General features: G+C 40.5%; 1 pseudogene; it reads left to right on the top strand.

The window, feature by feature from the left end:
* Window positions 1–7429, top strand: part of LOC140516289 (large ribosomal subunit protein uL6-like) — a 75732-nt pseudogene extending 68303 nt beyond the window's left edge.
* The last annotated feature ends 5646 nt before the right edge of the window (window positions 7430–13075 follow it).

Genomic DNA, 13075 nt, shown 5'->3' with positions numbered 1-13075 from the left:
CATACCAAGGTCTAGGATTATATGAATAAATTTGTCCAAGTCCCTTCATTTCTCTGCCCTAAATTTCCAATTCCATAAAACAATGTAGTCCTTCCACATAGCTTCTGACGTTCCCAATATATATATACATCTATATATGTATAGATATCTATACATATGTTTTGTTATATGAGTGACCCAGGTTAAGTCACTTTGTTTCTCTGAGCATCAGTGTTCAATTCTGTAAACCAGTGTAGGTCTAAGACATAGGCCTTTGTGAGGCCCCTTATATATCGACATCTAGAATTTTATGCATGGCTTTGACTAAGTCCTTTCATTTTACTTTACCTCAGTTTACAGCTCTGTAAAATAATGTATTTTTGCCACATAGTTTTTGAGGTTCCTTACATATCTAAGTCTAGGGTTACACAAGTGGCCCTGGGTAAGCCACTTCATTTCAAGGGCCTCAGTTTCCAATTCTGTAAAAGTATATTTCTAATTCTTAGCTTCTTAAATTCCGTACATATCTAAGCGTAGCATTAAATGTGTAACCTGGCACAAGTCACTTCATTTTTCTGGATTTCACTTTCCAATTCAGTAAAACACTGTAGTGCTACCACATAGCTTCTGAGGTCCCTTACACATTTTATTATAGAATTATATGAGTGGCCCTGGCTAAGTCCCTTCATTTCTTTGGCCTTATTTTCCAATTCTTTAAAACAATTCACTTCTACCACATACTTTCTGAGGTTCCTTGCATATCCAACTCTAAGATTTATACATGTGGCCCTGGACAAAAGACTTCATTTTTCCAGGCCTCAGTTTCCAATTTTATAAAACTGTGTAATTCTACACATAGATTGTGACATTCCTTACACATCTCAATCTAAGATGATATGAGTGACCCTGGCTAAGTCACTTCATTTCTCTGGGGCTTAGTTTCCAATTCTATAAAAGTATAGTTCTACCACATAGCTTCTTAGGTTCCCTATATGTCTTAGTCTAGAATAATATGAATGACACTGATTAAGTCACTTGATTTCCCTTATTCTTAATTTCCATTTCTATAAATCTGTACTCCTATCAGACAGCTTCTGAGGGCCCTTACATATCTAAATCTAGGAATATATGAGTGGCCTTGGCTAAATCCCTTCCTTTCTCTAGGCCTCAGCTTCCAATTCTGTAAATAGTTGAGTTGTACCACGTAGTTCCTGACACTCCTTACATATGTAAGTCTAGGAGAATATGAGTGGGCCTGGATAAGTCCCTTCATTTCTCTGCACCTCAGTTGACAATTCTGTAAAACCGTAGTTTTACCAGATAGCTTCTGAGGGCCCTTACGTGTCTAAGTCTAAGATTATATGAGTGGTCCTGGGTTAGGCCCTTCATTTCTCTGGTCCTCTGTGTCTGTATTCTCTAGACATTGTGGTTCTACCACAAAGCTTCTGAGGACCTTACCTATTTAATTGTAGAATTATACGAGTGGCCCTGGCTAAGTCCCTTCATTTCTTTCAGCCTTATTTTCCAATTCTTTAAAACAATTCACTTTTACCACATAGCTTCTGAGGTTCTTTACATATCTAAGTCTAGGATTATATGAATAGCCCAAGCCAAGTCCCTTCCTTTCTCTGCTCCTCAGTTTCCCATTCTGTAAAACAGTGTAGCACTACCACATACCATCTGAGGTCCCTTACATATTTAATTACAGAATTATATGAGTGGCCCTGGCTAAGTCATTTCACTTCTCTCAGCTTCATTTTGCAATTCGTTAAAACAATTTCCTTTTTCCATATAACTTCTTAGGTTTCTTACATCCCTAAGTCTAGGATTACAGAAGTGGCCCTGGGTAAGTCACTTTCTTTTTGGCACGTCAGTTTCTGCTTTTGTAAAAGTATAGCTTTAATACATAGTTTCTTAAATTCCTTACATTTCTAAGTCTAGCATTAAATGTGTGGCCTGGTGGAAGTCATTTCATTTTTCTGGGCCTCAATATCCAATTCTGTAAAACACTTTAGTGCTACCACATAACCTCTGAGATCCCTTATATTTTAAATCTAGGATTATATGAGTGTCCCTGCCTAAGTCCCTTCATCTTTCTGGCCTCAATGTACACTTATGTAAATGTACAGTTCTACTGCATAGCTTGTGAGGACCCTTAGAATTATATGAGTGGCCTTGGCCAAGTCCCTTCATTTCTTTCAGTCTCATTTTCCAATACTATAAAACAATTCGCTTTTACGACATAGCTTCTAAGGTTCCTTATATATCCGAGTCTAGGATGATATGAATGGCCCAAGCCAAGTCCCTGCCTTTCTCTGCCCCTCAGTTTCCCATTCTGTAAAAAAAGTGTAGTGCTACCACATAGTTTCTGAGGTCCCTTACATATCTAAACCTAGGATGATTTGAGTGGCCCTGCCTAAGTCCCTCCATCTTTCGGGCCTCAGCTCACAATTGTGGGAATGTACAGTTCTACCACATAGCTTTAGAAATTCCTTACATATTTAAGTCTAACTTTAAGTGAGTGGCCATGGATAAGTCACTTCATCTTTCTGGGTCTCAATTTCTATTTCTGTAAAAGTGTGTCTGTCTTCCATGTAGCTTCTGATGTTCCTTACATACCAAGGTCTAGGATTAGATGCATATACTTGTCCAAGTCCCTTCATTTCTCTGCCCTAAATTTCCAATTCTATAAAACATTGTAGTCCATCCACATAGCTTCTGACATTCCAAACATATACACATATGTATATATATATATATATGTGTATATATGCTTAATGATATGAGTGACCCAGGTTAAGTCACTTTGTTTCTCTGAGCCTCAATTTTCAGTTCTGTAAAACAGTGTATGTCTAAGACACAGGCCTTTCTGAGGTCCCTTATATATCAACGTCTACAATTATAAGCGTGGCCCTGACTAAGTCCTTTCATTTTTCTGTACCTCAGTTTACAGCTCGGTAAAAGAGTCTATTTTTACCACATAGTTTTTGAGGTTTCTTACATATCTCAGTCTAGGATTACATAAGTGCCCTGGGTAAGTCACTTCATTTTGGGGGCCTCAGTTTCCAATTTTGTAAAAGTATAGTTCTAATACATAGCTTCTTAAATTCCGTACATATCTAAGTGTAGCGTTAAATAGGTAACCTGGTACAAGTCACTTCATTTTTCTGGGTCTCACTTTCCAGTTCAGCAAAACAGGATAGTGCCACCATATAGAGTCTGAGGTCCCTTACCTATTTAATTATAGAATTATATGAGCGGTCCTGGCTAAGTCCCTTCGTTTCTTTCAGCCTCATTTTCCAATTCTTTAAAACAATTCACTTTTACCATATACCTTCTGAGGTTCCTCACATATCCAGCTTTAGGATTAAATGTATGCCCCTGGACAAATCAATTCACTTTTCCAGGCCTCAGTTTACAATTTTATAAAACTGTGTAATTCTACCACATAGATTCTGATGTTACTTACACATCTTAATCTAAGATGATATGAGTGACCCTGGCTAAGTCACTTCCTATCTCTGGGTTTCACTTTCCAGTAATTCTTCAACACACCTTCTGAAGTCCCTTACATATATAAGTCTAGGAATATATGAGTGACCCTGGCCAAGGCCCTTCATTTCTGTTGGCCTCAGTTTCCAATTCTATAAAAGTGTTGTTCTATCACGTAGCTTCTGAGGTTCCCTGTATGTCTTAGTCTACAATTATCTGAGTAACCCTGGTTAAGTCACTTGATATCTCTTAGCCTTAATTTGTGAACTGATAAAACTGTACTTCTATCAGACAGCTTCTGAGGGCCCTTACATATCTAAATCTAGGAATATATGAGCAGCCTTGGCAAAATCCCTTCCTTTCTCTGGGCCTCAATTTCCAATTCTGTAAAACAGTTGTAATCTACCACATAGTGCTTCAGACTCCTTACATAACTAAGCCTATGATAATATGAGTGGCCCTGGCTAAGTCCTTTCATTTCTTTCAGCTTCATTTTGCAATTCGTTAAAACAATTTCCTTTTACCATACAACTTCTGAGGTTTCTTACATCTCTAAATCTAGGATTATGTAAGTGGCCCTGGGCAAGTCACTTCCTTTTTGGCATGTCAGTTTCTGCTTTTGTAAAAGTATAGCTTTAATACATATCTCCTTAAATTCCTTACATTTCTAAGTCTAGCATTAAATGTGTGGTCTGATGGAAGTCATTTCATTTTTCTGGGCCTCAGTTTTCAATTCTGTAAAACAATGTAGTGCTACCACATAGCTTCTGAGATCCCTTATATTTCTAAATCTAGGATTATATGAGTGGCCCTGCCTAAGTCCCTTCATCTTTCTGGCCTCCGTGTACAATTATGTAGATGTACAGTTCTACCACATAGTTTCTGTGGACCCTTACATATTTAATTGTAGGATTATATGAGTGGCCCTGGCTAAGTCCCTTCATTTCTTTTAGCCGCATTTTCCAACTCTTTAAAACAATTCACTTTTACCATATACCTTCTGAGGTTCCACACATATCCAGTTCTAAGATTTACACACGTGGCCCTGGACAAATCACTTCATTTTTCCAGGCCTCAGGTTCCAATTTTATAAAACTGTGTAATTCTACCACACAGATTCTGACGTTCCTTACACATCTTAATCTTAGATTTTATGAGTGACCCTAGCTAAGTCACTTCTTATTTCTGGGTTTCCGTTTCCAGTTCTATAAGACCATGTAATTCTTCAACACACCTTCTGAAGTCCCTTACATATCTAAGTCTAGGAATATATGAGTGACCCTGGCCAATCCCTTCATTTCTGTCAGCCTCAGTTTCCAGTTCTATAAAAGTGTCATTCTATTACATAGCTTCTCAGGTTCCCTATATGTCTTAGTCTAGAATTATGTGAGTGACCCTGGTTCAGTCACTTGATTTCCCTTAGTCTTAATTTCCAGGTCTATAAGTCTGTAGTCCTATCAGACAGCTTCTGAGGGCCCTTACATATCTAAATCTAGGAATATGTGAGTGGTCTTGGCTAAATCCCTTCCTTTCTCTAGGCCACAGTTTCCAATTCTGTAAAACAGCTGAATTCTACCACATAGTTCCTGAGACTCCTTACATATCTAAGTCTAGGAGAATATGAGTGGGCCTGGATAAGTCCCTTCATTTCTCTGCACCTCAGTTAACAATTCTGTAAAACATTGTAGTTCCACCACAAAGCTTCTGACATGCCTTACCTATCAACCCGTTAGGATTAGATGAGTGACCCTGGGTAAGTCACGTCATAAATGTGAGCCTCAATTTCCAATTTTGTAAAACAGTGTAGCTCAGTCACATAGCTTCTGAGTCCCCTAAATATCTCAGTTGAGGATTCTATGTGTGGCCCTGGCTAAGTCCCTTCCTTTGTCTGGTCCTCAGTGTCCAATTCTGTAAAACTTTTTTTACCACATAGCTTCTGAGAGCTCTTACATGTCTAAGTCTAAGATTATATGAGTGATCCTGGGTAAGTCCTATCATTTCTCTGGGCCTCCGTTTCCTTATTCTGTAAACATTGTAGTTCTACTTCATAGCTTCTGGCGGTCCTTATATATCTAACTCTAGAATTATTTGAGTGACCCTGGGTAAGTCCTTCATTACTCTATGCCTCAATTTACAATTATGTAAAAGCATAATTCTACCACATAGCTTCTGAGGTTCCTTACATATCTAAGTCTAGGATTATATGAGTGGTTCAACCCATGTCCCTTCCTTTCTATGTCCCTCAGTTTTCCATTCTGTAAAACAGTGTAGTGCTACCACATAGTTTCTGAGGTCCCTTGTATATCTAAACCTAAGATTATATGAGTGGCCCTGCCTAAGTCCCTCCATCTTTCTGACCTCAGCTTACAATTGTGTGAATGTCCAGTTCTATCACATAGCTTCAGAGATTCCTTACATATCTAAGTCTAACTTTAAATAAGTGGTCCTGTGTAAGTCACTTCATTTTGGGGGCCTCAGTTTCCAATTCTGTAAAAGTACAATCTTAATACATAGCCTCTTAAATTCCTTACATATCTAAGTCTAGTGTTAAATGTGCAGCCCGCCATAAGTCACTTCATTGCTCTGAGCCTCAGTTTCCAATTCTGTAAAACAGTATAGTTCTACCACATAGCTTCTGAGGTCCCTTACACATTTTATTACAGAATTATATGAGTGGCCCTGGCTAAGTCCCTTCATTTCTTTCAACCTCATTTTCCAATTCTTTAAAACAATTTACTTTTACCATATACCTTCTGAGGTTCCTTACATATTCAAGTGTAGAATTACATGTGTGGCCCTAGGCAAATCTCTGCATTTATCCAGGCCTCAGGGTCCAATTTTGTAAAACCGTGTAATTCTACCACATAAATTCTGACATTCCTTACACATCTACATCTAGGATTAGTTGAGTGACCCTGGCTAAATCACTTCCTATGTCTGGGCTTCAGTTTCCAGTTCTGCACAACCATGTACTTCTATCACATAGTTTCTGTGGTTCCTTACATATCTACTTCTAGGATTATGTGAGTGGCCCTAGGTAAATTCCTTCATTTCTCTGCACCTCATTTTCCAATTTTGTGAAACTGTATAGTTCTATCACATAGTTTCTGAAGCCCCTTACTTATCCAACTCTGTGATTATGTGAGTGGCCCTGGATAATTCATTTCATTTCTCTGGGCCTCACTTATGTCTTTCCCCAAATTTCATTCAATTTCTTCTCTGGCTCCCCTCTTCATCTCACTATGAAGGATACAACTCGTGATGGTGAACGAATCACCTCATTTGCCTGATTCTGTTTTCTCTTCTATAAAATAAGTAGTTGTCCTCTTTGGCCCGTCCAGCACCAGAGTGAAGACCATTCTCAGCAACCAGACCATTGACATCCTAGAAAATGTTGACATCTCTCTTTAGGGTCGGACAGTTATTGTGAAGGGGCCCAGAGGAATCCTCCGTAGGGATTTCAACCATATCAATGTTGAGCTCAGCCTCCTTGGAAAGAAAAAAAAAAGGCTCCAGGTGGACAAGTGGTAAGGAAATCGAAAAGAACTTGCAACCATGCGTACAATCTGTAGTCATGTACAAAACACGATCAAAGGTGTTACCCTGGGTTTTCGTTACAAGATGAGGTCTGTGTATGCTCACTTCCCTGTCAATGTTGTTATTCAAGAGAATGGCTCACTTGTTGAAATCAGAAATTTCTTGGGTGAAAAATATATCCGAAGAGTGCGCGTGAGACCAGGTGTTGCTTGTGCTGTTTCTCAAGCCCCAAAAGATGAGTTATTTCTTGAAGGAAATGATATTGAACTTGTTTCAAACTCAGCTGCCCTGATCCAACAAGCTACCACCATCAAAAACAAAGATATCAGAAAATTTTTGGTTGGCATCTATGTTTCTGAGAAAGGCACAGTGCAACAAGCGGATGAATAACTTGAGAAAGATGCCAAAGGCTATGTCCTGAGGAGTCAACACTTATTCAGATGTCAAAATAAAAATACCTTTTGTCATTTGGAAAAAAAAATAAATAGTTGTACTAGATGTACTAAGGTCTCTAATCCCTCAAGCTGTATGATATTTTGTGACCTGGTATTAGTCATTTCATTGTCTGTTGCCTCAGTTTCCTTCTCTGTAAAATAATGTAATTCTACTGCATGGTTTCTATGTTCCCTTATAAGTCTATATGTAGAAATAAATGAGTGACCATGGATAAGTCATTTTCCTGTTTCCCAGGTTCCCCCTCTGTAAAATGAGGGATTTAGACCCCATGCTCCCTAATTATGTTGCTAAGTCATTTTTTCAGTCAGGTCTGACTCTCTGTAACACCATTTGTGGTTTTCTTGGCAGAAATGCTGAAGTGGTTTGCCATTTCCTTTTCTAACTTACTTTACAGATGAGGAAACTGAAGCAAATGGGGCAAAGTGACTTGCCCAGGGTCACACAGCTCATAACTGTCTTAGGCAGGATTTGAACTCAGGAAGAAGAGTCCTTCTGGTTCCAAGCCCGGCATTTGACCCACTACAGTACCACCTAGCTGCACCTTCATGCCTCCCATTAAATTTCAAAACCAATTATACTATGTTTGACATTGGGCAAGTCATTTCTATTCTCTGTGTCTCAGTTTCATCTTCTGTAATTCAAGATGGCTTCCTAGGTCTCTTTCTACTTCAGACCTATGTTGTTTTACATGACTTGCATTCAGGCATTTGATCTATCTGGGTCTCACTTTATAAAAAGAAGGGGCTGTTATAAATGCTCTCTGACCCTTTTTATCTCAAGGTCTTAGATATGACATGTGACCCTGGGTATGTCACTTCACTTCTCTGGGCCTCAGTTTCCTTCTCTTTAAAATTTTGCCTAGCCAGTTTCTGAAGTCTAGATCTATTGCTGTTCTTGATTCAGTTTTTTCATTTCTTAGTCTTTCCTCTTCTGTACAATAAAATTGAATTAAATGGCCTCTTCAGAACTCATGGTCTAGGATCCAATCTATGACCTTGGAGAAGTCACTTTCCTCCCTATGCCTCAGTGTTCTCTTCTTTTTTTTGCATCTCTCTTTTTAAAATTTATTTATTTTTAGTTTCCGACATTCAGTTCCACAAGCTTTTGAGTTTTAAATTTTCTCCCCTCCCTCCCCTCCCGTCATTCCTCCCCAAGACGACATGCAATCTGATATAGGCTCTACATATACATTCATATTAAACATATTTTCACATTAGTCATGTTGTAAAGAAGAATTATAACCAATGGAAGGTTTCCTCTTCTATCAGGTTTAGTTGACCTCCTAGATCTCTTCCTATTCGAGATCTTTAACATTTTACGTGACTTGAATTTCAGTTACTTCATATATCTGGGTGTCAGTTTCCTCCTTTGTAAAATAAAGTGATTGGACTAGATGGATTCTGTGTCCCTTCCAAGTCTAAAATTCAAATAATATGAATGACTCTGGGTATGTCACTTCACTTTTCTGAACCTCACTTTCCCACATGAGATCAAGGGGTGACCTGTAAGACTTCCCTTTACAACTCAAGAGGAAAGATGTGATGTGTGACATTCTCCAAATCCCAAGTCTCTTCTTCTTTTGGGATCTCAGTTTCCCCCTCTGTAAAATGAGAAAATTATACTTAATGATCCATAAGATTCCCCACTAGAGCTCAAGACCAAAAATACTAATGTGTACCATAGGGCAGATCATTTTTTTCTCCAGGTCTCAGTTTCCTTCTTTGGAATATAAGAGGATTCTTAAGATGGTCTCAAGTCTCAAAATTCTATTGCTGTTTTTGGTTCAGACACATCTTCCCGATCCTCAGTTTCCTCCTCTGCTTCTTGGCTTCCCCCCCGCCTTTATGTCTCAGTATGTGTGACCTTGGATAATTCACTTCATTTCATGACTCGATTTTCTCCTTTGTAAAATGAAGAAATCAGTGCTTGGACAACATTGAGGTCTCTTCCAGCCCTAGCTTTGCAATCTTAAGTGGGACCTCCAACAATCTCATTAATCTCTCTAATCCACTCAAATGAAGCTTTTGAACAAATTGACTTCTCAGATCTCTTTCAGGCCTACAGAAGTATAACCTGAATTATGATGGCGGTGATAATAATAACTGGCATTTAGGTGGTGCTTAGAGATTTGCAAAGCCCTTTACAGATGGCATATCATGATCCCCATTTTGCATTTTAGGGAACTGAGGCAGTCACAGGCTATGTGACTTGACCAGTGTCACATAGCTAATATGGTTCTACTACGGCTGGATTGGAACTCATTTTTTCCTGATTCCAAACCCAGGACTGTATCTGTTGCATAGTCCAGCTGCCTATTCATTTCATCTCTATGGGTCTGTTTCCTACCCTTTAAAAGGAGAGGTAGATGGCCTCTGAGGGAAGGCCCTTATGGTTTTAGGGCTAGGATCTTATTGTGACCTTGGGACATTTACTTTCTTCTACTGTGCCTCAGTTTCCTCTTTTGTCAAATAAGGGACTTGGGCTAGAAAAACCTCTGAGGAGCCTTTCAGTTCTGGAGCTATGATTCTATGTGTGACCCTGGACAAGTCAGTCCCTCCCCCTCCCTGGGCCTCAGTTTCCTCTTTTGTCAAATAAAGGTTCTGGGCTAGAAAACCTCTGAGGTCTCTTTCAATTCTGGAGCTATGATTCTATGTGTGACCTTGGATAAGTCCCTCCCCCTCCCTGGATCTCAGTTTCCTCCTCTGTGAAATGGGGTGGCTTAACCAGCTGGTGTCTGGGGGCCTTTCCAATTTGGGATCTAGCAGCCAACGACATTTGTCTGCCTCCAAAGTTTGATGGTGACCATATAGTTCATCAACATTTCCCTCTAAGGGCACTCCCTGCAAGTAATTGGTCACCAGGCTTTACTTCCAAGCTATAGTGATGTGGAGGTCAGTACTCCCACAGGTATCCCCTTCCACCCCTCCATAACACTCCTCATTCTCCTTTCTTTACACTAACCTCAGCTCTGACCACTATAACTTGAATGCAATTTTGTTTACTTGAACAGGGTTTTAGTATGCACCTATTATGTGGTCATCACTATGTAGCTAGAGGCAGACAGGTGGCCCAATGGAAAAGAAGACCTAAGTTCAAATCTGGCCTCAGATACTTACCAGCTGTGTGACCTTGGGTAAGTCACTTCTTTTCTCTGTACCTCAGTTTCCTCATCTGTAAAATGAAGAAGGTTGGACTCAATGGCCTCTAAGGTCCCTTCCTGCTCAAGATCTGGGACCCTCTGATTGTATCTTTGGTTGTGCTCTCCCTTCCTTCTCCCCCATGTATCAAATGCAATTCTTCCTCATCTTGCCCTTAAGAAAATCTCAACCCCTCTTCAAAAGACAGCTCAAATAATCCCTCCAACATGAGAGAAGTTCCAGACACCCCCCCCCCCCGCCCCGCCACATACACACACTTCACACAGTTCTTAGCATTCTTGAAATCATTTTGTAATTTCTTCAATCCTGCACAGGTCATAGCTCTCCCTTGGCCCCCCAATTCTCCCCACCTCGAATGGACTGAAAAAGGCATGGGAAACTAGACCCCCAGAATTCTTTGCCATCCTCCTGATGTTCTCTGCCTCATATGTATGAGTGACGCTTTAAAGATGAGAATGGTAAGCCGGAGGGGAAAAGAGGAGGGGGACTCAGGCACACAGGAGAGAGAGAAGGCACACAGACGTCAATTAAATCAGTCCCTCAGTCCCCAAGCCAGAGAGTGACAAACATGACTTTCTTCTCCTCCTGGTAAATACATGTGAGTGGACAATCAGTGGTAAATGAACACCTTTCTCCTTTTACTTATCAGCAATTTACATCATCTATCTATGCTTTCAATACTACTGGGAAATATGTCATTTTCCCCTAAATTGATTTTCCTTGCACGGGGTATGTTTCCCCCCTCCAGCAAGAGATATTTTTGAAGCAGCAGTGACTAAAATCACCTGCTTGTGCAGAGAGGCCTCCTGCAGAAGGGCTTCTTCTGCCCCATATTTACTGTTTATAATCTAAGTGTTTACTGTCCTGGAACAGTGATGAAAAGATAGCCATTTTCCTCATATTTCGGGGTTGTCACGACAGAGGCAAAGTTCAAGGGAGAGATTGGTTGTTGGAAGCTAATCAATGAGAACAATCTAATTAATTCAGGTGGACTTGCAGGCTGGGTCAATTGAGCCTGATGACTCATAGGCAGAGCTCTCTGTACCAAGCTTTTGAAATCTGTCTATATGTACTATGGCCCATACACAGGGACTGCTATTGTACTGGGAGGAAAGGTTCAAAGCACTACAGAACTCCCAAAGCACAGCTGCACTGAGTTGGGAGGACCCGAGAGGTTAGAGTCCGACCCCTGGACATCAACACATTCCTGACATAGCACTTATATTCAAAGAGCTTGGTAAGGTGCATCAATAGATAAGTGGTCTACATCCAGCCTTCTTACTAAGCAAACACATTTGGTACAATGTGACCATGAGGTTTCTGGGACTTTAGAAGAGGCTCTCTAGTGTTCATCCATCCGAATGAGTGGGGGGAGGGGAACCTTCCAAACAGGCCACCCCTACCCTGGGAGGCCAGGGACCCTTCCCTCTGTGCAGCTGAGCCCAGAGCACAGAACTGGGTGCTGGAATTTCTGAGGATTTATAAACAAAAGTCCCCAACATGCCCTCTCTGCCTCTGCTTCTCCTCTGCCACTCACTAGCTGTGTGACTGTGAGCAGGTTCCTTTCCCTCTCTGGGTATCATTTGTAAAATGAGGATAATAAAACCTGCGCTGTCTCAATTTCCTCCTGGGATTGGTGCGAGCCAAGTATTTTATAAACCTTAAAGTACTGTATAAATGTGCGATATCATCGCTAGCAAAATGAAGAGATGGAAAACCACTTAGGTGGATTTGACAGGTGGTAACCAATTTCATTCAGTAAGATGGAATTTAAGAGGCACAAATAGAAAATCCTGAGCTTGTATTAAAAATACAATCAATATCGCAAGTAAAGAAAGGCTGTCGGAGGTTGAAAAACCTCTTGTTTTTCATAGCTTTTCCCCTGCCCCATATCAGGAATCCTCTGTGCCTGAAGTCTTCCCAGCCAAAAATGTCCAGTTTCCCAGCTAATTGACCCCTCGCCACCTAGGATGTCAGAAGCAGAGAAACCAATATGATAGCTGAGTAGAGCCTAGCCTCATACACACATCTTCCTTTCTCTCCATTTGGCTTTCCTCAGTTTCCCCAAACTGTCTTGATGCATGGAGTGATAATCACCCAAGAGACCCACCCGCCCAACTGGCAAGAACTTGGTGTATCATAACAAGTTCTAGCACTGGCCTCTTACAAGGCCTCTTCCTACCACAGAGTGAAGACCTTTGTGCTTGAGAATTTCAGTCAGTATCCCTGATCCCATCACTTCCCTCTGACCAGCTTCACTATTCTCAACCACTGCTCCAGTTACCCTAATTTTGAAGGTGTTGGATGAAGCCCAGTTTGAAGTGATGGGATGTGACCCAAGCATCCTTGTCTTGTCCCTGTCTCCCTCACTGCCACCCTTGGGTGTCTCTTCAGTTTAATCATCTAGCTTTCCCTTAAATGCGCAAATTAAAAGGGGTTCTTAACCTTTATGC

This window comes from Notamacropus eugenii, chromosome X (assembly GCF_028372415.1).
Source record: "Notamacropus eugenii isolate mMacEug1 chromosome X, mMacEug1.pri_v2, whole genome shotgun sequence".
Taxonomy (NCBI): Eukaryota; Metazoa; Chordata; class Mammalia; order Diprotodontia; family Macropodidae; genus Notamacropus; species Notamacropus eugenii.
This window is presented reverse-complemented; position numbering and strand designations above follow the sequence as displayed.